Here is a 27600-nt window from a genome sequence, read left to right as displayed (position 1 = left end):
GAGACAGTGCCCTCGCGACAATAGTCGTGCGTTTCCATTTCGTTGGGGGTAGAAGCCTCTGTATTCTGTTCACGAACCTCTTTGTTCACGTAAACAAACAGTGAGCTTGAGCTTACTGGGTAGCGGACGACGTAAACTGCGTTGAATGTTTTGAGATATAGGAAATATGCGGCTATGAAACTGAAGCGAGAAGATGTGATTTTCTGTTGGAAAAGACTGACAATAGCATGCCACGAATAACTGTAAGGACGGATTTGTTTACTAAGCAAATAACAGGTGAGATAAAAGTTTCTTACATTTTAACAAGAAATACAAATTTCATATGTTTGCTATCTTTGTTGTTGGGCTGTATCAGGTGGATTTTTTTAAAGTGCAGTTTGTAGGCAGTCTGACTTAATACTGAACACCATATCAGGGTTGCTGTTTTTTTATTTATTTATTTTATTTAAAGTACTTAATCTCTTTGAAATATATCTGTTTAGCTTGCATTTGTCATGAATCTCCCACTTGGTGTAAAGTCCCAAGTGACTGGAAAAAAGTGCAGGCGACTCCTGCATATAAGAAGGGTAAAAGAATGGACATGCAAAATTACAGGCCAATATCCTTAACATTAGTTTGCTACAGACTACTTAAACATATTCTTAGTTCAAATATCATAAATTTTTGTTGGAGAGAAAAGCTTATGTCCACGAATCAACACAGTTTTAGAAAGCATCGTCCAAGCAAAATTCAACTTGCCCTTTCGTCACATGATATGCTGAAAATTATGGAGGAAGGGCAACAGGAAGATTCCATAACTCTAGATTTCCAGAAAGCATGTGACACAGTGCCCCAATGCAGACTGTTAACGAAGGTATAAGCACGTGGAATATGTTCCCAGATATGTGAGTGGCTTGAAGACTTCTTAAGTAAAACAATGCAGTAAGTTGTCCTCGACTGTGTGTGTTCCATCAGAGACCAGGGTATTGCCAGGTGTTCCCCGGGGAAGTGTGATTACTTAAATGACCTGACTGACAGTGGTCAGCAATTTGCAATAGTTGTTTGCTGATGTGTGGTCTATGGGATGGTTGGTTGGTTGGTTGGTTTGTTTGTTTGGGGAAGGAGACCAGACAGCGTGGTCATCGGTCTCATCAGATTAGGGAAGGAAGTCGGCCGTGCCCTTTCAGAGGAACCATCACGGCATTTGCCTGGAGTGATTTACCCAGATAGCACAGCAAGCTGGTTTCAAACTTGTTTCCAGATGTGAAGTTCAAGTATGTAAGCTTGATCAAAGCTGGAATATTCAGGCCTGTTAGTTGGATTCAAGCTTGAAACAAACATCAAAGTTGGCAGAGTTCAAGCTATATTTCAAGCTTGACTTATCAAGTTTGGCTCCAGCTGTATCTACACACGTGGAATACAGCCTGGTATTTACAGCTTGTTTTAAGCTATATAATTATTAATCTGAATTTATTGAACCTAATTAATTAAATAAATAGATATCAGAATGGAAATGGTGTGAAACAAATTATTAAGACATGTATGTTTAAAATTTTTTATTTTCAAAGTGTTTAAAATTGTTTTGTTTTCAAATTTAATTATTCTGAAGCCCCTCCAGCCCCAGCACACAGACCAGAGCAGGATCAAATATCGCTGACTTCTGCCGGTATAATGATCCTGTAACAGGCAAAAGAAAATGTTAGCCGTACCTAAACATAAAAAATGTAAAAAGTTGAAACTAATCAACCTAAATATAATTTATGCCCCAAATTACCAAAATAACTTCAAACTCAGTGATAAAGTAAGAATCATTAACTAGTATAAACGTCACTGAGTAAGCAGCTGCTTCTGGTGACTTCATTCCAAAGAGTTTTTAAAGTAATTTGAAATAACTTTTTGTTTGAAATTTTTAAAGTAAAGATTACATTTCGGTAATTTTGCGATGACATCATGAAGAAGCCACACATCACTATTTCTAACAGTTTCAGGGCCATTTAATCTGAATTATAAAGAAACAATTACTTGAAATCATACACACCTCATACTGTAAGCTTATAAGGAAACTACTGTTTAGAAAAATTTAGATGTTTTATTCTATCTCTAGTTATGTTAGTGAAACTAAACACACACTATTTAAGCTAAATACAACATTAAAAAGGTACAAACATTCACAATAAACTCAGATTTTTTTAAAAGTTCTAGTCAAATGAGAAGTGTCCCCTGTTGTTCATAAATGTTGGAATACGGTAAGCTTTCTCAACAGTACTACAATCATTCTCAATAGATTCATCCTTCACAGTACAGCCCAGATCCAAAATTTGCCTCTACTTTCCATGAAAAGTAATATTACTCTTATTATGAATATGCTTAAACTTTTGCCAAGCACGAGTCACAAGAAATTTTGTGTCCATCATCACAGAAAGAATTAAAAGCTTCAACAAAATCTCTCAAGACTGATGGCGTAATAACAGACTGCAACTCTGATTTTACTGTTGCCCCAACTTTAAGACTTATTTGACTTGAATTTCTTGAGTATGTTTACTTTGTGTCATGAGTGTCATACTAATGGGAAGAAATTTCATATTACCGCAATTAAAGAGCAGTCAAAGCTACGTAAATAAAAAAAGACTGACACCTATGTAGTGACTGGTTCTTGATGTACTTTTTCCCGTTCACCATGTCATTACTATTTGTATTCACAAAGAAACTTTTCGCACTTCAAGATTATTCATTCATGGTGTGACACATGCGAGTACTTACAAGTAAACAAATGTAATAGGGCGATATATATAAAAAGGCGAGATTTTAAAAAGGTAAAATAACATTAAATTTTAATTTATTGGTGCCACGTACTAGAGAGCTAGTTTGAAATGACCTCTTTTTGCTGAACAACTTGTAATATGTATTCTTAGCTGGTAATCCATTTCACTTTCACCCAGGCTCAATTTTTCTACGTAAAAGAATATGATATTTCTTTACGTTACATAATAATATTTATCATTTGTAATATTAACGTACCACTAGAGAAAAATGCACCAACGTACCTGTAATACACTATATATCCTCTTCAGACGCCACACGCTTACCGAACTATTTTCCAGTAGAAAACAAACTTCACAACAGTCAACGATCATTAACGCGCGTCACAAAGGTAAAATGGCCTTCAGTGCAACGCTTATAAACACTTGTGGCGCTTCCCGTGGACGTCTTTGGAAGCTATGCTGCGCGCGCATCTGCTGTACAGCCTTCCAGGGAAATTATAGTTTATTTCAAGCTTGGGAAAATTATTTTAATTCAAGCTAAATTTTTACACCTTGATGTAAACTGTGTAACAGCTGGATTTTTCAATCTTGAATTTTCAACTGAACCTAAACTCAATATCCACCTTGAAATAAGCTGTGTAACAGGTTGATTTTTCAATCTTGAATTTTCAACTGAACCTAAACTCAATATCCACCTTGAAATAAGCCTGAGTGCTAGCTGGGTAGGGAAATCACGGAAAAACCTAAATCAGGATGGCCGGACGCGGGATTGAACTATGGGCTGGTGTTGAAGGCAAGTGACTGTAGGATGATACAAGATGACTTAGACAAAATTTCTAGTTGGTGTGATGAATGGCAGCTAGATATAAATTTAGAAAAAAAAAAGTTAATGGTGATAAGTAGGAAAAACAAATCAGTATTGTTCAGATACAGCATTAGTATTGTGTTGCTTGTTACAGTCATGTTGTTTTAATATCTGGGTTTAACATTACAAAGCGATATGAAATGGAACAAGCATGTAAGGATTGTGGAAGGGAAAGCGCATGGTCAACTTGGGTTTATTGAGAGAATTTTGGTTAAGTGTGGTTCACCTGTAAAGGAGACTGCATACAGGACGCTGTATTGTGACCTATTCTTGGGTACTGCTGGAGTATTTGAGATCCACACCAGGTTGGGTTAATGGAAGGCATCAAAGCAATTCAGAAATGGGCTTCTAGATTTGTTACCAGTAAGGGTTCAAACAACACAGAAGTATTAAGGAGATACTTGGAGAATTCAAATGGGAATCCCTGCTGGGAAGATGATGTTATTTTCAAGGAACACTGCTGAGAAAAATTAGAGAACAGGCATTTGAAGCTGGCTTCAGAACAATTACACTGCCACCAACGTACATTTCGGTTAAGTACTTCACAGATATGAGAAATTATGGCTCATATGGAGGCATTGCTCTATTTACGAGTGGAACATGGAAGGAAATTATTGGTGGCTTGCAGATTATGTCTGCAGATGTAGATGTTAAACCCAAGAATACAATGCCACATCTTTCTCCAAGAAAAATCATTTGTACTGAGTTTTGGGACTGTCAGTGAATTTTGTTAGCAAACCAGATGGAACAAGACACAGCAATCGGTGTTACAGATTACTGAGAGACACTGAAGTTACGCCACGCAATACGGAACTACTGACTTGTATCATGTTCATTCATGACAACACGTGACCACATACTGCACATGTAATGATGATGATGATGATGATGATGATGATGATGATGATGATGAAGTCCCATACTCCTTGACAGAGCATAGGGGATGATGCGGGAGACCCGCACCGCTGTACTAGGCAAGGTCCTAGCAGAGGTGGTTTGCCATTGTCTTCCTCCAACCGTAATGGGGGTGAAATGATGATGATGATGATGATGATGATGAAGACGACACAACAACACCCAGTCATCTCGATGCAGGTGAAAATTCCTGACCCCGACGGGAATCGAACCCGGGACCCTGTGCTCAGGAAGCGAGAACACTACCGCGAGACCACGAGCTGTGGACACATAATAATGATGATGATAAAGCCTTAGTCACACGACATATACATTTTTATTTATTACGTAATAATGATGATGATAAATAAAAATGTAAATGTCGTGTGACTAAGGCCTCCCATCTGGTAGACTGTTCATCGGGTGCAAGTCTTTCGATTTGACGCCACTTCAGCAACTTGCGCGTCGATGGGGGTGAAATGATGATGATTAGGACAATACAACACCCAGTCCCTGAGCGGAAAAAAATCTCCGACCCAGCCAGGAATCGAACACGTGCCCTTAGGATTGACATTCTGTCGTGCTGACCACTCAGCTACTGGGGACGGACATGATGGTGGTGGTGATGATGCTTGATTAATTTTGTGGAAACAATTTTGTCACCCTCCCTTACAGTCTGGACCTTTCTCCACCGGACTTCCATTTCTTCTCTCATCTCAAGAAATTTCTTGCCAGTCAGCACATTTCAAGTGGTGATGAGATCAAGGTAAAGTCCAAAACAGGTTCACGTTGCAGGCGACCAAATTCTGTGAAGATATGATACAAGCCTTAATTCCTTAGTTTGTTTGTTTGTTTGTTTGTTTGTGTGTGTGTGTGGGGGGGGGGGGGGGGAGGATGTTGAAATATATTGCAGGTGTGTAGATTTTTCTGTAATAAAATACACACAAAAATAAATTGCTAAAATACCTGAATGTTACTTATGTGTCAATTATAATCAACATATAAAACTACTACAAAATTTAATAATAATAATAATCCTTCAAAGAACTTGTCAGTTTGCTTCTGTACTCGGTATGAACTAAAAAAGTATTTTTCAATGGCTGACCATTGTTTTATGTCACCCTTCATCTGGTTCTAAAGTCAGCTATCTAGAGGAAACATTTCTCATAAACTGACGAGCAGGAAGTTTCATACAGATAGTATTTTTTTCAAGATATTCCCAAAAAGTTGTTTGGCTGTGTGTGTGTGTGTGTGTGTGTGTGTGTGTGTGTGTGTGTGTGGAGAGAGAGAGAGAGAGAGAGAGAGAGAGCGTGTGTGTGCACTTAACTGCGAGAGATTAAAAGAGGATACAAAGAATCATTGTATACTTATGCTTGCTACAGCTGACTGAGCGAGTTTGAAAGGGGTCGTGGCCTTCCGAGTTGAGGGATGATCGTTTTGGAGAATTGTCACACAAGTTGGATGTGCTGTGTCAGTTGTGCAATAATGCTTGTATCAATGCTCACGTGAACATTCTCACTCTTGTAGACGATGTTCTGGATGTACATGCAGCACTGACGCCCTCCGGGATTGTCATATTGTAATGGCAGTAGTGGCAGATCGTACAGTTACTACAGCACAGATTAGAGGCCTTGTGAGCCCAGACATATCAACACAAACTGTTTGTGAACTGGTTATTGGCAGTGGGACTACTGGTAAGCACACCTCTAGCCCATCTCCCGCTCATGTTACGGGATCGATGTTCATGACTCAATTGGTACCATCAGAGGATCACTTGGAAGGTAGAATGGTGCACTGTGGTCTTCAGTGATTAAAGCAGATTCTGCGAGCAAGCGAGTGATGGTCTCTCACATGTACGGTGTAGACCTGGTGAGCACTGTCTTGTAGAGTGCATTCATCCAAGACATACTGGTCCCATCCCAGGCATTATGATCTGGGATACGATAAACTACAACTCTCATTCACCTTTGGTGTCTATGTATGGGGCGTTAACCAGCACTCAGCACATCGTTCTTCTGCCATTTTTGCAACAGGAAGGTGGTGTGTTGTTCCAGCAGGATAATGCTCACCCACAAAGTGGCCATGACATCAGGACACACAGTACATCCATAGACATAGGCTTTTGAATAGTGCCGTCTGCTCTGACTCTCTCTGTGACCTTCAGAGCCTCTGTGTGCTGTATACCGTCCATTCCTTAGTGCAATGGGTCCAGTAAAGCTGCCACTTGCTTACTCTTGATGGAGCCGCTGTGATGCTTAAGTGAGTTCCTGGTCACGTCGGTCTGACAGGAAACGAGGCTGCTGACGCTGCTGCCAAGGGTGTAATCCTTGTACCTTCCGCTGCTAGTTCTTCCATTACCTCTGATGATCTCTGTGTTGCCGTCTGTCAGCGGGCGGTGCCATTTTGGCATCACCATTGGTTCTCCCTTCATGGGCTCAAGCTCCAGAGAATCAAACTTCTCCCAGTGGCTTGGACACCTCCTCTCGGTCCCTCTCGCCATGAGGAAATCATTGTAGCTATGAAGCATATTGGACACTATCATTTTAGCCATCACTATTTGTTCTGAGGTTCTCCTCCACCGCTTTGTGCTCATTGTCCTCAACTTTAAACAGTTCGCCATTTCCTGATGGAATGCCCGTTTTTTAACTACTTATGTTCTCATTTATGTTTTCTGTCTTGAGTTATCAGCTGTTTTATTGAACAACACACAGGCTGTATATCATGTTTTACTGTTTGTCTGTCGAAGCAGTATGGTGAAGGATGGTTAATCTTTAGTTCAGTACTTCCATTTCTGTATGGTGTATTTTATGGACCTTACTTCAAATCCCTGTTTTTAGCTGTCTTTCCATCCATTGATTGGACGTAACATGTAGTCATTTTTAACTCTTCTTCTTCTTCTCTCCTTTTTTTTTTTTTCTCTCCATGTTCTATGTCCACAGCTCGTGGTCTCGTGGTAGCATTCTCGCTTCCCGACACGGAGTCCCAGGTTCGATTCCCTGCGGGGTTAAGGATTTTCACCTGGCCCGAGATGACTGGGTGGTAGTGTTGTCGTCTTCATCATCATCATTTATCCTCATTATGGTCAGAGGAAGGCAACGGCAAACCACGTCCATTAGGACCTTGCCTAGTATCTTGGAGTGGGTCTCCCGCATCGTTCCCATATGCTCTGTTTATAAGCATGGGACTTTATTTCCATTTCATGTTCTATGTTTCTGACATGGGTGCATATGACCCTAGTTGTTTTTTCACCCTATAACAAAACAAAGCAAACACTGCTCATGAAACTCAGTGTGCTCTGCAAGATGTGCAGCAATTTTCCTGGCCAGCAGAAACTCCAATTGAGCATGTGTAGGATATGAGGAGACAAGAAGAGACTTGTGGGACTCGTCTGCCAACAACTCTTACGAACTACATGAACAGGTTGAGCAGGCATGACATAACATATCCCAGGACAGTATTTGCTATCTGTATGACCGACTGGATGCCAGAGTTATTGCCTGCATTGCTGCCCTTGGCGGCTGCATCAGTACTAATATAGGTGTTTCAGCATGGGTCAAATACCTGGTGTCTCAGAACCACTTGTATTATTGATCTGTAAATGTAATCATTTCATGTACTTCATATGCACTGTTGCAACACACCCCCCAGGGAGTCCACAACTCTTTTGTGGATACGTGCGTAGCGAGCACGGGACCCCGAGCTAATGTGGCCTTCCTTCCTTTCCGGGCTGCATACCTTCCCATTCCGCATCCTTCCCCATCCCTATCTTCGCCCCTCCTCCCCTCACCTCTGGCTCTTTCCTTCTCTTTCTCCCCATCTGGGAGTATGGTTTGTGCCTACGTCCGGAGACGGACGCTCGTAAATGTACTGCATTCCTTGCCTTCCTTGCTTTTATGTCTTCTTCCTTCCTTTGTCCTTCTCTGTCTTCTTCCTTCCTTTGTCCTTCTCTTTTCCTTACCTCTTCTCTTTCTCTTTTCTCCGTTGCGGCGTTTGAGACCTCTCTTCCTTCCTTTCCCTTTCTCTTTCTTCCTCCCTGTGCGTGTCTGAAGGCCGACCCACGCCCTTCGTGCGTAGCCGGTGACGGGGTAACGCGTAATTCCCCGCCCCGGGTAGACAGGTAGGACACGTACGTACCCCCTGGTAACGGCCAGGCCCAGGGAGGGGTGATTACCCGAGCTGATACCTTCCGAAAATGCCGATTGGTCCCTCCGTCCGTTTGTCGGGAGGTGTGACCTGAGGTGTGAACAATCACCTAAGGCGGGAGTGCCCTCAGAGAGGGCCCCCACAAGGGAGGAGCGCGCCATCGGAGACGCCGGTAATCATGGGGGATTCTTCCGCAATGGTTTCCTCACCTTCCACTAAGTCTGCTCACAAACGTAAGTATACTGAGTCTCAGCCACAGACGATTCTTCCATCGTTGCCACAGTTCCTTGTTGTTTCTCGGTCTGATGAAGGTCACGACTTCTCCACGGTCAACCCTTTCATTATTCAGAAAGGAGTCGACGCAATAGCAGGTCCTGTAAAGTCTTGTTCCAGATTACGGAATGGCACCCTGTTGTTAGAAACACACAGTGCCCTCCAGGCACAAAAATTGCTGCGTACTTCTCTGCTCCACACCTTCCCTGTCCGGGTGGAACCGCACCGTACCTTGAATTCCTCGCGTGGAGTCGTTTATACACGCTCCCTCGATGGATTGTCTGACGAAGAAATTCAGCACTATCTGTCTGAACAGGGCGTAACGGCAGTTCATAGAGTAATGAAACGGGTTGACACGAACATCATTCCAACCCGCACTGTCTTCTTGACATTTGACACAGTTCAACTCCCATCGAAAATCAAAGCAGGCTATGAGATAATTTCCGTTCGCCCTTACGTCCCAAACCCTACGCGTTGCTATCGATGTCAGCGGTTCAATCACACCAGCCAGTGCTGTTCCAATCCAGCCAAATGTGTTACGTGTGGCAAGGATGCCCATGAGGGTGCTTGTCCACCTCCATCCCCTCGCTGCATCAACTGTATGGGTGACCACGCTGCTTCCTCTCGAGATTGCCCCGTTTTTAAGGACGAGAAGCTCATCCAGGAAATAAGGGTGAAGGAAAAGGTGTCGACCTTTGCTGCTCGAAAATTATTCGCCAGTCGCAAGCCCACCGTGCCTCAGACAGGAAAATACAGCACTGTCCTTGCTTCTCCTCGGCCAACAAAGGAGGCGGCCACGCAGACTTGCGACCTCACCTTTAGTACCACGGTCGTCAGATCGGCCAGCGCAAAGATCGCTCGTTCAACCTCACCTCTTTCGCCTGCCCACTCTATGGCTCACCCTTCGTCGGGTTCTGCTACATCTCGAGTCCAAAAGTCGGACGCCAAGTCTTCGAAAAAAGAGCATACTCGTGAAGAGTTTTTACGTACCGCAACTTCACAACCATCGGTTCCTCCTTCATCTAAACAACATTCTTCCAAGAAGGCTACAAAGAAACCCAGTTCCTCTCCTTCTCCGCCAAGGCGTGCCCCCTCTACAGCACCACCTGGCGGAAATCGCCCTCGGCCATCTTCTGTGTCGCCGAGGCGCACTGCTGGTGGCCGGTCAACCGGCCGATCGCTGGTGGCAGGGACTGCTTCTGACCAACCTATGGATCAGGATCTTCTGCCTTCGGCTGAATGCCATTCCATGCTGTCGGTTGCTAGCTCCGAGCAGTCTTTGAGTTGACAGCAACTTTGGTCACATTCCTCCATTCTCTTTTCACCCCATGTCCATTGTCCACTGGAATATCCGCGGCATTCGAGCCAATCGGGATGAATTGTCGGTCCTCTTACGCTCCTACTCGCCGGTCATCTTCTGTCTTCAGGAAACAAAGCTGCGTCCCCATGACCGCTTTGTTCTCCCTCATTTTCAGTCTGTCCGATATGATCTCCCCTCTGTTGAAGGCTCTCCAGCCCATGGAGGACTCATGATTCTTCTCCGTGATACTCTCCATTATCACCCAATCCCCTTAAACACCTCCTTCCAAGCTGTCGCCGTCCGTCTTTCACTTTCCGGATACACGTTCTCTCTTTGTACTGTATACATTCCATCGTCCACACCAATGGCACGAGCTGATCTCCTTCATCTTCTTGGTCAGCTTCCACCCCCCTATTTGCTGGTTGGGGACTTCAATGCCCACCACCCGCTTTGGGGATCTCCACACCCTTGTCCACGTGGCTCCGTATTGCTAGACGTCTTCCACCAAGCGGATCTAGTTTGCCTCAACACTGGGGTCCCCACATTTTTGTCTGCCTCCACGACAACCTTATCTCATTTGGACCTTGCGGTCGGTACTGTTCCGCTAGCTCGGCGCTTCGAATGGTTCGCCCTTGATGATACACACTCGAGTGACCACTTTCCATGTGTCCTCAGACTGCAGCCTCAACTGCCATTTATGCGCCCGCGACGCTGGAAGTTTGCCCAAGCCGATTGGACACTTTTTTCGTCTCTCGCGACATTCGATGACCGTCGCTTTCCCAGCGTCGACGATGAGGTCACACATATTACCGACGTTATCCTTACAGCTGCGGAACGTTCAATACCACGCACCTCCGAATTGCCCCGGTGCCCCCCAGTTCCTTGGTGGAACGAGGCATGCCGTGACGCACTACGTGAGCGGCGACGTGCTCTTCGCAATTTCCGTCACCATCCTACTTTGGCCAACTGTATCCGCTATAAGCAGCTCCGTGCGCGATGCCGTCGCGTCATCCGCGATAGCAAGAAGGCAAGCTGGAAATTCTTTATTAGCTCATTTAACGCCTTCACTCCCTCCTCGGAAGTTTGGAGTCGGCTTCGACGGTTCTCAGGCGCGCCTAGTTTCTCCCCGGTCTCTGGGCTCACTGTCGCGCATGATACCTTAGTGGACCCCGTCGCAATTTCTAACTCGTTGGGTCAGCACTTTGCTGAGATTTCGAGCTCTTCAAATTACCCGCCAGCGTTTCTCCCGAAGAAACGTGCAGCGGAAGTGCGACCTCTTGCTTTCTCCTCCCAAAATCACGAAAGCTACAATACTGTTTTCTCCATGCGGGAACTCCAACATGCCCTCTCATCTTCTCGCTCCTCCGCCCCAGGACCGGATGGTATCCATGTCCAAATGTTGCTGCATTTATCAACCCATAGTCTGCGTTACCTCCTTCGCCTTTATAATCGAATTTGGACCGACAGTACCTTTCCCAGACGGTGGCGGCAAGGTGTTGTCGTTCCCGTTCCGAAACCTGGACAGGACAAACATCTCCCCTCTAGCTATCGCCCCATTTCTCTCACGAGTAGTGTCTGTAAGGTTTTGGAGCGTATGGTGAATTACCGTTTAGCTTGGTGGCTGGAATCCCGCAGTCTTTTAACACCAGCTCAATGCGGATTTCGGAAGCATAGTTCTGCAGTTGACCATCTTGTTGCTCTCTCCACTTATATCATGAACAATTTTCTCCGGAAACGCCAAACGGTAGCAATATTTTTTGATCTGGAGAGAGCATACGATACCTGTTGGAGGACAGGCATCCTCCGCACACTGTTCTCTTGGGGATTTCGAGGCCGGCTGCCCCTTTTTCTTCGCGAATTTATGGCAGAGCGCACTTTTAGGGTGCGGGTGAACACTACTCTCTCCCGTACTTTCTCCCAAGAAAACGGGGTGCCCCAGGGATCCGTGCTGAGTGTTGTCCTGTTTGCCATCGCCATAAATCCAATTATGGATTGTCTCCTTCCTGATGTCTCGGGCTCCCTCTTTGTGGACGATTTTGCGATCTACTACAGCTCTCAACGGACCAGCCTTCTTGAACGACGTCTTCAAGGATGTCTTGATCGCCTCCACTCGTGGAGCATCGAAACCGGTTTCCGTTTCTCACCCAGTAAGACCGTTTGTGTCAATTTTTGGCGACGGAAGGAGTTTCTTCCGCCCTCCTTACATCTAGGTCCTGTCAACCTTCCGTTTTCAGACGTCGCTAAATTCTTGGGTCTTATGTTTGACAGAAAACTGTGCTGGTCCTCCCACGTTTCCTATCTTTCGGCTCGCTGTCTGCGATCGCTTAACGCCCTCCGTGTCCTGAATGATACCTCCTGGGGAGCGGACCGAGTGGTCCTTCTCCGCCTATATCGCGCCTTAGTGCGCTCAAAATTGGATTACGGAAGCATAGTCTACTCCTCTGCTCGGCCGTCTATTCTTCGGCGTCTCGACTCTATCCACCACCGTGGATTACGTTTAGTGTCTGGAGCTTTTTACACTAGCCCTGTGGAAAGCCTTTATGCTGAGACTGCTGAACCTCCGCTGTCCAATCGGCGAGCAGTCCTCCTGAGTCGTTATGCTAGCCATCTGTCTTCCATGCCTGCTAATCCAGCCCATGACCTTTTTTTCGACGCCTCCTTTGATGTAGGGTATGCAGGCCGCTCCTCCTCCCTACTACCCCCGGGAGTCCGCTTCCGTCAATTGCTCCATTCTCTTTCCTGCCGCTTTCCGAAAACCTTCTTGACAACTTGGGGTACAGCACCGCCTTGGCTCCGTCCCCGGATCTGCCTGCTCCGTGACCTTGGTCAATTTCCCAAGGATGGTAGCCCTACACTTGTTTATCGTCGGGAATTTGCTGCTCTATGTGCACAAATGACGGACGCCACATTTATTTACACCGACGGCTCGAAAACATCCTTAGGTGTAGGGAGTGCCTATATTGTTGGCGACACCCCAAATCGCTTTCGACTTCCCGACCAGTGTTCGGTTTATACTGCGGAGCTTTACGCTGTTCTCCAGGCTGTCCACTACATCCGCCGCCATCAGCGGATACAGTACGTTATCTGCTCCGATTCTCTCAGCTCTCTCCTCAGTCTCCAAGCTCTTTACCCTGTGCACCCTCTGGTCCACCGGATTCAGAACAGTCTGCGCTTGCTCCACCTGGGGGGCGTCTCGGTGGCGTTCCTCTGGCTCCCGGGACACGCTGGTATCTGTGGGAATGAGGCAGCCGATATGGCGGCCAAGGCTGCAGTCTCTCTTCCTCGGCCAGCTATTCAGTCGCTTCCCTTCACCGATCTACGGAGCGGTTTATGTCGCCAAGTTGCTCATTTATGGCATGCGCATTGGTCAACACTTCCCCGTAATAAATTGCGGGAAGTGAAAGCCCTTCCTTGCGCTTGGACTTCTTCCTCCCGAACGCGTCGTCGGGAGGAGGTAATTTTAGCTCGACTCCGGATAGGGCACTGTCTTTTTAGCCATAGACATCTTTTAAGCGGTGATCCTCCTCCACTCTGTCCCCACTGCTCTCAGCCGTGGACGGTCAGACACCTTTTAATTGAATGCCCCTATTTTAATCCGTTACGCTCCCGTCTACAGCTATCGCCTGATCTATCGTCGATTTTAGCAGATGACACGCGCTCAGCCGACCGCGTTCTCCAGTTTATTAGTGACAGTGAAATGACGTCAGTCATTTGAAGTTTTTTTTTTTGGGGGGACAACCACCCCCTGTCTGTACTGGATTTTTAAGCATTCTTTCTACTTTTAGTTTCTCCAATTTTATGAGTTTGTTTCCATTGCTGCTGGTTTTCAATTTCGGTTTTTTACTGTCTTAAGTCACGGGCTGGGCGCTAATGACCATAGCAGTTTTGCGCCCTAAAACTTAAATTTCTTAACATTAGGTTATTTGACAATTTCGACCTTTCTGATAGAAAGTTGTCTATTTTGTGTGATTTAAGTATCTAGGTATTTTCATTTGTGAAATTTCTTGTTATTAGAATAAATGCACACAAGTTGTGAATAGGTTGCATAAATTACAATGCTTTCTCATATCACACCTTGTTCATTATTTACAGTTCTACCAGTGATTTTACTCGTTTTTTTACAGCTGGTCACCTGGTAATGGTCACAGGGTCGGTCACACAATTCACACACACAGTTGCTGCCGGGGTCGTGGAAACTCTTGGTCTTGCGTATTTTGTGGTTTTATCCATGCACTGCTATTCAGGTGTCGGAGTTCTTCATTTGTGTTGGTCCAGGATCTGTTTGTCATGGCTTCTGTTGTATGAAAGTTCAGCCAAATTTCCCTTCTCTTCTTCTCTCTTTCATGTAGGAGTTTATTCAAGTTGTTGGTGGATGGGTGTTTCATATGCAGTTACTCTATGAAGAAGGGTTCCCTGGAGAGTTCATTTACTAGCCTCGACTGTGTGTGTTTTGAAACACCTGAGGCGGCTTTCAAGAAGCGTGATTTAACTGCTTTGAGACTCCTTAGGTCTTTTAACTCTACTTTTCCCAAATGAGATCTATTCCATAAGTTGCGATGGGAACTATTTTTACGGCGAACAAAGCCATGACTGTTTTTAGCGACAGTTTGGATATTGCCTTGATGTCAAACATGGCTTTTGTGGAAATTTCTGACTGATATTGAGATGTTTCCAATGACTTCACATCACTTTATAACATTTCCACTATAGAGATCAGACATCATTCTCTGGTGCTCAAGATTATTACTTGGAGCCAATCCATCTGCTGCATAAATCATTGCTTTATCAGCAACCAACTTTTTTCATATAACAGAAATCCTCCTCTTTTTAAAAAAAAAAATAAAATTAAAAAATAAAAAAAGCCTTGGTGTAAAACAATCAGAAAAAACTGATTTTTAGTGACCATTATCCGTCTCTGCAAAATAGACAGTTTTAAAGGTGTGAACTAATTGTATATGAGAGGAATCCCATCTCTGATTCACATCTCTCGATAAAGCTTACAGGTAATTTTAACGAAACCTGCATTAACAACCCTTATGAAACACACTTTGATCCAACCTTTGCTCTTGTATAAAAGAGTGTATATGTCAATGTTGAAACTTTCTTCGCACTTTATCATTATTGCAAGAAATTTAGAATGAGATATGAATCACTGAAGGAGATGCTGTATCACTAAAACTAGAGGAATTTTCCTATTTTTAAACTGTTATCCTCAGGGAAAAAATTCTGGAGACAAAATAATCCTCCATTAAGATCTCCAGGTGGGTACTACACGGGAGGACGTTATCAGAAAACACAAATCCCGCATTCTACAGGTGTAGCATGAATTGTTACATCATTTAATTGTGTAGGTAGTTTCAGAATTTATGAAAGGAAATGGATGTTTTGGAGTTTGATATAGTAAGAATTTTGTGAAGGCAGGAAGAATAGAATTGTTGATCATGCAGGGGGTGAGTAAATAGTTATCAACACAAAATCGAAAAGGGTAATGCGAGAGTAGGATTAATAATAAAAAAATAAGAATGTGGGTGAACTAAATGAACATAATAAGTTCATTGTCATAGCCCGTATAGATACAAAGTCATAATCTGCAACAATAGTAAAGTGTGTATTGAATGAATTAAGGAGAGAAGTAGTTTTTGGAACAACTTATCTAAAAGAAGGGATCGGTTGACAGAAAATTGCTGAAACATTGAGGAATTATCAGTTTGGTAATGGAGGGAAATGCAAAGAGTAAGAATTGTAAACGAATGCCAAGGGTTGACTAGAGTGAGCGGGTTCAAGTGGATGTATGTTGAGATAGAGATGAAGAGGCTTGTACGGGATAGACAAGTATGGAGAGCTCCATCAGATCTTTCTTCAGATTGAAGACCATGTAATAAAAACTACTGGGAAAATGATTGTGTGTAATGGCACATCTTTGTTTTGCTGATGATACTGCAATGTTTGCCTCTAGCACTGTTAAATTTCAACAATGAATGGACGAAGTTGAAATACTGGTGTAGAACAGAAACCTGTTGGATTAACACTAAAATAATTTGTAATCAACAAGATAAGTATTCAGATTAGTAATGAAGTCGGAGAACAAATTGGTGTGTTTCTGTATTTGTTGCAGAGAATGATTAGCTGGATAGGGGAAAATAAACGGAAAGATTAAAAATGACCTGGGTGGCTTTGGTAAACTAAATATGTCTTAAAAAACTGTGCTTCCAATGTGTCTGAGAAGGAAAGTTTACAATTAGTGTGAATCTTGAGTTTTGACGCATGACAGTCTGACATGGACATTTAATGTGAAAATTGTTAAACAAACTGAATTCTAAATAACCTACTATGAGATGGATGTTGTGGATTACTGGCAGAGACAGGAACAAATGGATCAGAAAACTCACTGTAGCGTTACACATAATTTTGGCTAGTGAAGATGAAATGGAAGTTGGTGCGGCATAGTAGGTTGATCAAGGAAATTCTTTGCAGAGTTCCAAGAGACAAAAAAAGGTTTACTGGAAGGCCCAGTGAAAGGTGGGCCAATGGCATTAGAAAACATGTAACAACGACAATAACAACAGTGACGTGTGTAGTAGACGCGTATAGTTGACGCGTATAGGTGAAGACTTTAATGCTGAGAGAATGTAGAGTACTTTAGACAGTAGCGAATGTCAAATGGCTGTAGCTGAGGATTCTGGAATAAAAATGCTATTTCGCCAAATTCACTCTGGACTTAGTAACAAGTTGTGTGCTACAGCAACTGACAAACATACACAAAACCAAACATCTGACTGCAGCATTGACATTCCATGGTATCACCAGGGGCAGTTGGCCACTACAGTTTTTGTTGTGAATATTGGTTCACAGTTTACCTAGCTCCCTGCACCAACGTCTGTTCATACTGTTGCTCATGGTGTTGTGTCCATACATGGGACACAATTGGTGATGGAACTCTGGTGGAGATTGCTTTTGAGTGTGCCAAAATTAGATAACTGCACGAATCCTATGGTTGGCGGGAGACAGTATCAGAACAGCCATTTTATCCTAGCAGTATGTGGTAAATACTGCTGTCACAAGACTGAAATTGCACTGCATTATTTCCACATATCTCCTCCCTATTCCTGCTCATGCGCATCTCTAGACGCGATTAGAACTTACTTTCTGGATGCCTCTTATAATACATTATCCACAAAGCGACAAGAAATTTGGACTTTGTTTCAAGGCTCTTCTGCTTAATGCAGAACCAGATAAATAAATAAACACAATTCTTAAAACATGGAGTAGTAATCATTCAGCAAAATACACACACACACACACACACACACACACACACACACACACACACAAAAAAGCGTATTCTCTCTCTCTCTCTCTCTCTCTCTCTCTCTCTCTCTCTCTCTCTCTCTCTCTCTCTCAAGAAATAGCAGACTTAAATTGTGTGTGTGTGTGTGTGTGTGTGTGTGTGTGTGTGTGTGTGTGTGTGTGAGAGAGAGAGAGAGAGAGAGAGAGAGAGGGAGAGAGAGGGAGGGAGAGAGAGATACAAGGTAGAATGTGGGTCAGGAATTTGTAGGTATATTTATAATGAGATTAGTCACAATTTAACTGTGTTTATACATCAGTATTTTACGTTTACTGATTCTATTTTATGTTATTTTCTAAGCACAGACAGTTTTTCCAAACAATAATGTCAGTTGACAGCTCTTGTAAGTTTGAAACACTAATTATTTGCACACTTATTTCAGGGTTGACCTCTCAGATAAACATGGATGTTTCTAAGGAAACGGAACTGAGGCATTTAATTCGTAGGGAACAGCGTCGAAATCGGAGGAGACGAAGGAGAAACGAAGTTGGTTCGTGTGTAATTTGTCAAGAAAATGTACTAAGGAGTGTTAGCAGTGTTTTATCTTGTGGACACTACTTTCACACACACTGCATTTTTGCCTGGATTAATGTAAGTTGTGTATTTTCATAAGTGTTTTATTATGTTGTATTAATTATAGAAATTTTACCATTTGTCCCCCCTGCAAAAATTTTTGATCAGGTTCTGAATTATGATGAATTTTAAAGTTAAGGATAATTATTTTTAGTGACTTATGTTATATTATATATAACTTTTCATTAAAAAATTTGAAATTGTGTTAGCTGATTACCTGGCATTCCCATTTACTTATTAATCCCAATCTTCTGTTTGACTAGAAAATAATTCAGATTTGCTCTGTGAAATTAAAACATTTTATTTACATTCTTGTAAGAGTGTTAGTGTAGTACACAAAATATAAACTCGAGCAAGTTTTAAAAGAGAGGAACATGGAGTTCTGGGATCAACTCAACAGTTATTGTAAGGAGTTGTGCTTAACACCTCAAAAACTTGAGTCAGATCTGTTGCAGATTGCTGTAGACATTCCACATCCTCTCCGCCCAAGTGCCCCCCCCCCCCCCCCCCAATACACACACACACACACACACACACACACACACACACACACACACACACACAGAGGCAGTGAGAGAGAGGAGGGACATAAAATTTCTAAGGCTAGAGATAGGAGGTGAGGATGGGAAGTTTGGAATGTATGTAGGTACACATGCATTCAGGTTATATAACCCTTACGTTTCATACAGTTGTCTAGCAGCAGATAGATATTTCTCCCAATAACAAATCTCTCTCAAGTTTTTACTAATAATTACAACCAAGATTCATTTGCAAAGTACATCAGTAGACACTGATGTTGTCAATACATGTTTAATGTAACAGCCCTGCATGAAATTTTCAATTTTGAAATCTTTTAACATGACGGAAACATAACAGAGAAAGTGTGAAATCACTGTGAGGAGGTTCCTAAACACTTTGACTAATGTCGGACATTTTACACTGAGGTGTATATGGCAGTAGTTTTAACAACGTGATGACCTTTTTTGTACCATGATGGAAAGTGTCGCTGTTGACATGTGTAAGCCCTTTTGTAATGTCTGTTGCAGTAATATTTAGAGATCATGGGAGTACTTATGAATAACCCTGCACTTTTCCCAGTGTAGGACTGTTTTGATTTATTGAAGAAATTTAGCCAAGTAATATAAGATGTGTGCTGCCATATTAGCGTAATGACACATTTTTTTAACATCTTCAAGTTATCGTCATGATGGTTCATCTCCATCTTTTCCTCTCTTGTGTGCATACATGGTGGGGCGAAATAGACTTCCAAAACACAGGTCCGGTTTTCAATCACACTATTGCTGTTGCATTTTGAACCCACTTGCATGTGAAAGGCATATTGCCGAAGCCATCTCAGGTCATTAGTTAGTGTAACCTGTGTGGATGTTCCTCTTGGTTAACTGTCTGCTTAGAGTTACCTCAAGGTCAAACGTCATACTCTGATTATGAACTTCATTGCGTAGTTGTATTTTTAAAAGGTTATAACCCAGTCCTAGAAGATGTAATTTTTTTGACTTACTTTGTTACATCACAATTTGCCTTATGTTCTGTGGTGTGAGAGTTCTCTGTGATAATTTATTTTGTGATAAAATTATGAGACAAAGTTGCTGACTAGGACTTACCTTCAGGAGACAAAACATGTAGTTGTGTCGATAGACACACACACACAAGTACACAATACTACTCTAATTTTTGGATAAATTTGCCCTTCTGGAGAGAAAAGTGAGGGACTAGCTAGGAAAGTTTAAGAAAGATTGAGGGGAGACAAATGTAAAGCGAGAGGTGTCAGAAAAAATAGGAGGCCTAAGATAATACATTGGTAAGTAGTCTGCCTGCTTCAGTCCAGAGGTGGCAGTGATTAGTAAAGATGGATTAAAAGAAATGAAATGAATAGTGGACTTAAGGACTGGGAACACTCAGAGAAAAACTGTCCACCATGGCCCACTTGGTACCAGTTGCTCACGTGCTCTAGCCTGGGTGCTTGCTACATTACATGGGGTATCTGAATCCTCTCGCCCAATTCTTGTTCCCCTGACATATCCTTATGTCCTGACATTCTCGTGGATGTAACCTCAGCTAGCACATGTCCCCCTTTTTTCCAATATATACTTTGTACAGGGTGGAGAGAAGGAGTCTGACAAGGTCAGATCAAGGTAGGTGATGTTGAATAGAGCGAAATTTTCCTAATAACCATGGGCCAGAAATGCAGCCATAAAACCACAGACAATTGGTGATGAGTGCGTAGAAGTGCGAACAGTTAATCTAACTTACCACAGCAAAAGAGTAGGCCTACTAATTAAATTACCTCAAGATAATGGTTTCAGCTAAACAGTCAAAGCTAGGCAAACTTTTAATACATATTGAAAAACAGTTGCGTTAGTTACGTATTGTGTGTTGTGTTTGCTGGATAATAAGAAGGTAATCCCAAAAGTCTCCTATTTTTTTATAAGTACATAGACCTTTTTATTTCTACAATGGTTTACATCAGTTAACAGCTTGAACATTTAGCTATTTTTCGACATAATCACCATTTCTGTCGATGCATTTTTGTAGACGCTGTGGCGGTTTTTATATGCCCATGTCATACCAGCTTGCCGCCATGCTGTTCAGAAAGTTATGAACCTCTTCTTTCACCTCGTCGTCGGAGCTGAATCTTAATCCAGCCAAATGTTCTTTTAACTTAGGGAACGGTCACTGGGTGCCAAGTCAGGACTATAGGGTGGGTGGGTGTTTATGTTCCACTGAAACTGTTGCACGAGAGCAACGGTTTGCCGAGCGATGTGTGGGCGAGCTTTGTCATGAAGAATGTGTACTCCCTTACTCAACATTCCTCTTCTCCGGTTCTGAATTGCTCGTTTGAGTTTTTTCAGAGTCTCACAGTACCTGTCAGACATCATCCAGGATGATCCGACAATCTTCACGCATGCTTTGCTCAACCTTCAACACTGTCTCCTCAGAAACTGACGGTCTCCCACTCGTGAATTTCAGTCTGTCCAGCTGCAAACACTCTACACCACTTACGAACATTTTTGACATCCATGCACAACTCACCATACACTTCCATCAATTGGCGATGGATTTCAATCAGCGCAGTGCCATCTGCGTTCAAAAACCGAATAACTGTGCGCAATTTGCACTTTGCGGTAACATCCAATGGGAGCTTCATTCTCAATGGCTGCCAAGCCGAGATTGAGTGCCTTGACGTGGCGTGCACATGTTTACACACAGCGCTTGAAGCACTCTTCATAACAGTGTGACCAACTGCCACACAAACAGAGTTCTGTACTTAAAAAAAAAAAAGGAGACCTTACTTTTGGGATTACCCTCGTACTTTACTGTTAGATCGACAGCACTATAAGTATCATAATGCCATTAATTTAAGGTAATAAAAAGCAGCATAGTTAGAGATAACCACACACCTAGAAACACCCAAAGAAGTTCTAGCTTGTCAGACAAGAGTTCCCCACTCTTGTCACTGACTGGCTGTCATTTTATAACTGTAGCTCCACATTGGTGCCCTAGTCTGCTCGGACATCATCCTTTATTGCTTTCACTTTTCATCTTTGTAATACTTCCCTTCTTCTTTTTCCTGTCCAGTCCACACCTTCTCTATCTTCTTAATTGCTCTGTTTATTTCTTTTATCTTAATTTGTATTTCTCACTGTCATCATTTTTGGACTGAAGTGCTTACGGCATACTAAATTTGATCCCATGTTGTCACACCTCTGGTTTCACCTTTGTAACCCATGTTCCATTGTCCTTAGCAGTTGAGTCCCTCTCATTGTAGGACCTGAGGCACCTGCCCTTCATTTTTAATCTTCCCCAAATGTACCTCTCCCCTTCCCACCCCTCCCTCCCGGACCCTCCTTTCCTCTCCCTTCCCCTCCCCCTCCCCCTCCCTCCCCTCTCCTGGACCCTCCTTTCCTCTCCCTTCCCCTCCCCCTCCCTCCCCTCCCTTCTTCTCTCTGAGGAAGGAACTAATAGTTGCAAAAGCTAGGAAAGTGAATGTTTCATTGTCTTGCACCGATGTGCTGTATAACAAGTTTTATGATATCCTTTGTAGGACTTGACAAGGTTTGTTCTGTTTTAAGTGGTGGCTGGAATACATCTTTTAGATTTTTCTTTAATGACCTTTCAGTTTCTGCTGATGTGTGTGAGGAGCACTTTCTCAAATGTTTTTTGTTTTCTTCATCTCTCAGTCTAATGTTCAGTTTCATCTATGATTGGTATACTCATTCCTGCATAAAAAAGGTTGCTATGTTGTTTCAGTGTATATTAGCTTTCTTGGTCAAAGACTTCAAAGCTACTGTGTAGGTACAAAGCAGTTACTTGGTGAATAATGATGTAGGGTACAAATTAGTGTGTGTTGGTTTTCAGTAAATGTTGCAGCCAAATAAGTGTTGGGTCTTTGTCTATCCAATACATGCAGGAATTGGATGTGGTTATATTGCTTATCGCTCATTGTGAAGTGGATGATAAGATGCAGCTAGTTTAGCACCTGAAATCCATATGATCAAATTACGGAGATATTTGTTTTGGAAGAAGCAGAAAGACTTGGTGGCTGTTACCTCCAGCACCTTGGTTTGAACACTACTATAAGCAGCTTGGCTACCCCTGGTGGTAACAATCAATTGCTTCATTGATTTGTGTGTAGTAATTGCTTTCTATCACATAAACTTAAGAAAAGAAGATTTTTTGGATTGGGGGGAGGGAGGGAGAGAGAGAGAGAGAGAGCACTACTCACTAAGTGCAGCTGTCATGGATGTGATTGAAATGTAGAAAACATAGAGCAACGTCAAATATGCACTTAGTTAAAACCACATTTTCTAATTTATTAACTAATGAATTAAGTACATTCTCACTGTAAGTGTAAATAGCTTGCTCTTTATCAGAACCCTTAAGGAATCCAAACTGTGACTTGGACAATATATTATTTGCAGTCAGATGCATAAGGAGACACTTGAACACAACCTTTTCAGATGTTTGTTGAGAAAGCAGGCAAAAGTGAAATTGGTTGATAGTTTGATGGTATCTCTTTATCCACCTTCTTGTAAAGGGGCTTAACTTCAGCATATTTTAGCCAGTTTGGAAATGTTTCACCGAAAAGAGATTGATTACACAAATAACTTAAGATAGAAGTAAACTTGCGTGAGCACTCTTTGATTAACCTTGTTGATATGTTATCATACCCACTAGAATACTTAGTGCCTTGTTGACAACTTGGATCTATGGCTTTGTGGGGTCTGGGCCAACTGTCAGGCCACGGTTTTGCAGTTATCTAAGACCAACCAGTATGGTCATAAGCCCAGGAGAGCTGCTGGAGGCGATGTCATGCTGTTAACAAAGGTACCCGTGTCAGTTACCTGCTGCCATAGCCCATTAACACTAAATTTTGCCACACAGTCTTACAGATATGTTTGTCATACATCCCACATTGATTTCTGTAGTTATTTGATGCAATGTCTGTTAGTACTGACAACTCTACACAAACACAGCTACTCTCAGTCGTTGAGTGAATGCTGCCAACCACTGCTTTGTCCCTGGTGAGAGGTAGTGTCTGAAATTTGTTATTCTCAGCACACTCTTGACATCGTGAATCTCAGAGAATTCCCTAACAATTTCTGAAATGGAATATCCCATGCAGCTAGCTCAAACTACATTCCATGTTCAAAATCTGTTAATTCTCATTGTGCAGCCGTAACAACATTGGAAACCTTTTCATGTGAATCACTTGTGTGCAAATGATGGCTCCACCAATGTGCTGTTCTTTTATACATTGTATACATGACACTACTGCCATCTGTACATGTGCATATCACTGTCCTATGACTTTTGTCACCTCAGTGTGAAAGGAGTGCTAACTTACATGTGGAAGGGCATTGAATAGCTTCAGAGAAGTATTAGTGATGTAGGAAACAAACATGATGATTAGTATTAATGACTATGCACTTCCTTTCACTTGCTACTTTTGTTGTCACAAAGCAATTAAAATTCTGCCACAGTAGGCTATAAATGATAAGATTGCAAGACATAGTTGTACCTATGTAAGAACCTTAGGATTCTGTTACTAGTTGATGTGTCAAATATTTATTTTGTTTGGATAACACCAGTTTAAATTTCTTGTCTTGTAATGTATTTCCACAGGCTAATACCTCTTGTCCAACATGCAGAGCACCAGTTGAATGTTACAATATATGAACAGTGATGTGGGCTTAAGATACTGGAGAAGAATATTTATTTCCTTGTTGTGTATGTACCAGAGACAAATGTTACCTATTGTTAGTATGTATATATATAAAGTCTGTATAGAACTCACTGTTACAAAAGGTGCTGCATTAGCATGCCAAATTTATTATAGTGGGAATTCAGCATTCACATAAAATGATATAAGCTCATATGTTGATATATTGGCATTGTGTTGTATTGAACTAATTTTAAGATACATGTTGTGAAATACTTTTATTTTTGTGTTTCATTCTCCTTTGTCTCACAAAAAGTGTCTGAAAGATGTTCTTGGTATAAAACAAGAAGACAGTTAGAAGTACACAAATATAAGGAGAATAGAGTCCAGAAGATTTATCAGAGGAGAATGTATGTAGAAAAAAAGATGTAAAAGAAAACAAAAGTGGAATAAACTTTTTAAGTGTAGAGGGGTTCATTTCTGAGAGTGGATAAGATACAGTGTGTGTTGAAATTTTTTGAACCACTGATTTATCTTTCAGGAAACAAAGGAAGTAAAAGCATCATTTTGCATCAAGAGAAGCAGAAACATATACAGGGCACTTTAGTATGTGAAAGAGCCATAGTACTTCAGGTACAAAATTTGTATTGGCTTTTATTTTCAGTCTTACTACTACTGTTCTGGGGGGGGGGGGGGGGGGGGGGACTCTTCAAACACATATTGGCAATGGAACTTCTGTGTGATCATGAAAAAAATAGTTTCAGTTACCTGGATGGCCCAAAAGATAGAATTTTTTTATTTGATGACATTCCATTATTCTTCCCGAGTCTAAAAACACACTTTTTTTTGTATAATACTCCATTATTTTGATGTTTAAATGCCTTTCTAAAGCAGATGCGGGTGTGAATGCCCAGCTGTCACACTACTGTCAAACATAAAACTTTGCCCACAGTGCCTCATTATTTAATTTTGGCACAGCTATTTCCATAGCAACTCATTTGTGCATTACCTTTGGAGAACATATTGATTCTATTATGAGCTAGGATTAATTGCAGTCAGTCTTTCTGTTGATACAAATAGATTACATGAGGTAATGTGTGTGTGTGTGTGTGAATTTTTTGTAAACTTGGTGTGACTTTGTATTTCAACCATTTTACAGTGTGAATTGCCAAAAACTAAGAACTTTAATCTTTAATTTGCAGTTGTAAATTTTATGGTAATCAACACAACCATGTTGTTGGAAATTGCAAAAATGAAAACATTGTTATGCCTTAGTGAAGTGAGGTTAGGCCTAAATGTTTGCCAGGAAGTTCTTCAAAATGCAAGTTCATCCATCTTACCAAAAATGAACTCGGTGCTGATATTGAAAATATTGAAAATAATTGTTACATTTTAATTAATAAGTGTAGGATTTTGGAATTACTTTTGTCTGTTGCTAAATGTAAGTACTGTAATAGGGAAAAATCAATTATTATAGTGGGACGTAAGTAAGAGAAGAAACCTAGCCAGCAAAATTGTACTGGAATGTCAAATGTGTAAAGTAGCAATATGTACATTGACATCTCCTGTAACATGCACAAAAGATAAGTGAACATTAGCCTTGCTTATGTCATGAGATGTATTGGGAAGGGAAGAAAAGGAAAGCAGCCCGAATATCCTGTGCTTTGGTGGACCTCCTGCCTCCACCTGTCAAATTTGAGAGGTATTATAAATGTTACCGTAATCCCCTAACAGAACTTACTGAAGCATTTATACAGAGGGCATTGAAAGAAACTGTAGACATTTGTCAATGTACTGATATTGTTGGTGCAGTGGATGGTTCTGTCAGAAGAGAGGCCATACATTACTGAATGGAGTTGCCACACTTACCTGTAGATACAGGGAAGGTGTGGGACTATGAATGCTTGACAAAACACGACAAGGTTGTGCCAGATACATGAACAAAAATGTGGTAAAAACATTGAAGATTTCGGTGGTGGCACAGAAAGCAAGGGGACAGTCTCTATTTTTAGTACAGTGAAACTCCACTTTTACACATTTCAAGGGACTTCAAAAAATGGTGTAAAATGTGGAAAATAGTGTTTTAAGCTGTAAAAGTTACATATTTGGCACTTTATTTATGATATATGTACATAGCATGCATCAAAAGACTGGTCAGGGACTTGTTTATTATCTAATGAAGGTTCATTATCTTATAAAAACTGCTGATGTAACTGGAATTGATAACTGTCTGGGAAGTAGGAACGTTTGTCCCAATTTAGTATGTCGTAATCGATTTTTTGAAAACCTGCAGCCATTATTCATTATTTAAATAATGAGATAGTGCACTAGTGACTTATTTTTTCATGCTTAGCATGACGCGTTACGAGAATTTTTTCTTGTTGTCAAGTGAAGATGTGTAAGTAAGTACTATGTATGGTGTTTGAATATGTGTTATTCGGCATCTCTTCAGTGTCAACTAGCGCTCTAAGTGTCCATAATCCGAAACACGTTAAATATGGTTCAACAAAGGTGTCACAATGATCACAACAATCACAAAACTGCATTTGCGGAGTAGAGACAGTTTGGAAATAGTTCTGATTCGTCATGATATTTTCATTTGAATGAATCTACAGTGAAACCCCACTTTTACACTTTTCAGAGGACTTAAAAAAAGAAAAATTGGTTTAAAATGCGAGAAAATGTAAAACATGGGAAATAATGTTTTAAGCTGTAAAAGTTACATATAGGATACCCCCCTTGCACTTCATGTATGATGTATGTACAGTAGGCATCAAAAGACTTGCCAGGGACTTTTTATTATCTGATTTATTATCTAATAAAAACCGCTGGTGTAACTGGAAATGATAACTGCCTGGGAAGTGGAAACATTTGACTTTATTTCGAACGTGTTATAATTGATGTTTTTTGAAAGCCTGTAGCTGTCATTCATTAATAATGAAATACTGCACTAGTTACGTATTTAAAGCCTGCAGCTGTCATTCATTATTTAAATAATGAAATACTGCACTAGTTACGTATTTTTCCATGCTTAACATGACACATTTCGAGAATTTGTTCTCATTGTCAGGTGCAAATATTTAAATAAGTATTTTGTAAATACTTATGTAAATATACTTATACTTATATGTAAATAAGTATTTTGTATGGTGTTTCAATATGTGTTATTCTGCATCTCTTGCCCAGGACTCATTTTGAGGTTATCAGGTATTGTGCCTCATCAGTTAAGTAGAAAACCCCGCGCGCTCGCACGCGCACACACACACACACACACACACACACACA

The 27600-nt window shown here is 41.6% G+C and overlaps 1 long non-coding RNA gene across 1 annotated transcript; it reads left to right on the top strand.

The window, feature by feature from the left end:
* LOC126184780 (uncharacterized) lies at window positions 1-24759 on the top strand. Its single transcript, XR_007536876.1, has 3 exons — window positions 1-276; window positions 17944-18152; window positions 24279-24759. It is a non-coding gene; the product is annotated as an uncharacterized LOC126184780 (long non-coding RNA).
* The last annotated feature ends 2841 nt before the right edge of the window (window positions 24760-27600 follow it).

The sequence above is a fragment of the Schistocerca cancellata genome, chromosome 1, assembly GCF_023864275.1.
Source record: "Schistocerca cancellata isolate TAMUIC-IGC-003103 chromosome 1, iqSchCanc2.1, whole genome shotgun sequence".
In the NCBI taxonomy this organism is placed as follows: domain Eukaryota; kingdom Metazoa; phylum Arthropoda; class Insecta; order Orthoptera; family Acrididae; genus Schistocerca; species Schistocerca cancellata.
Note: the sequence above shows the minus strand (reverse complement) of the source record. Positions and strands in the feature narration are given on the sequence as shown.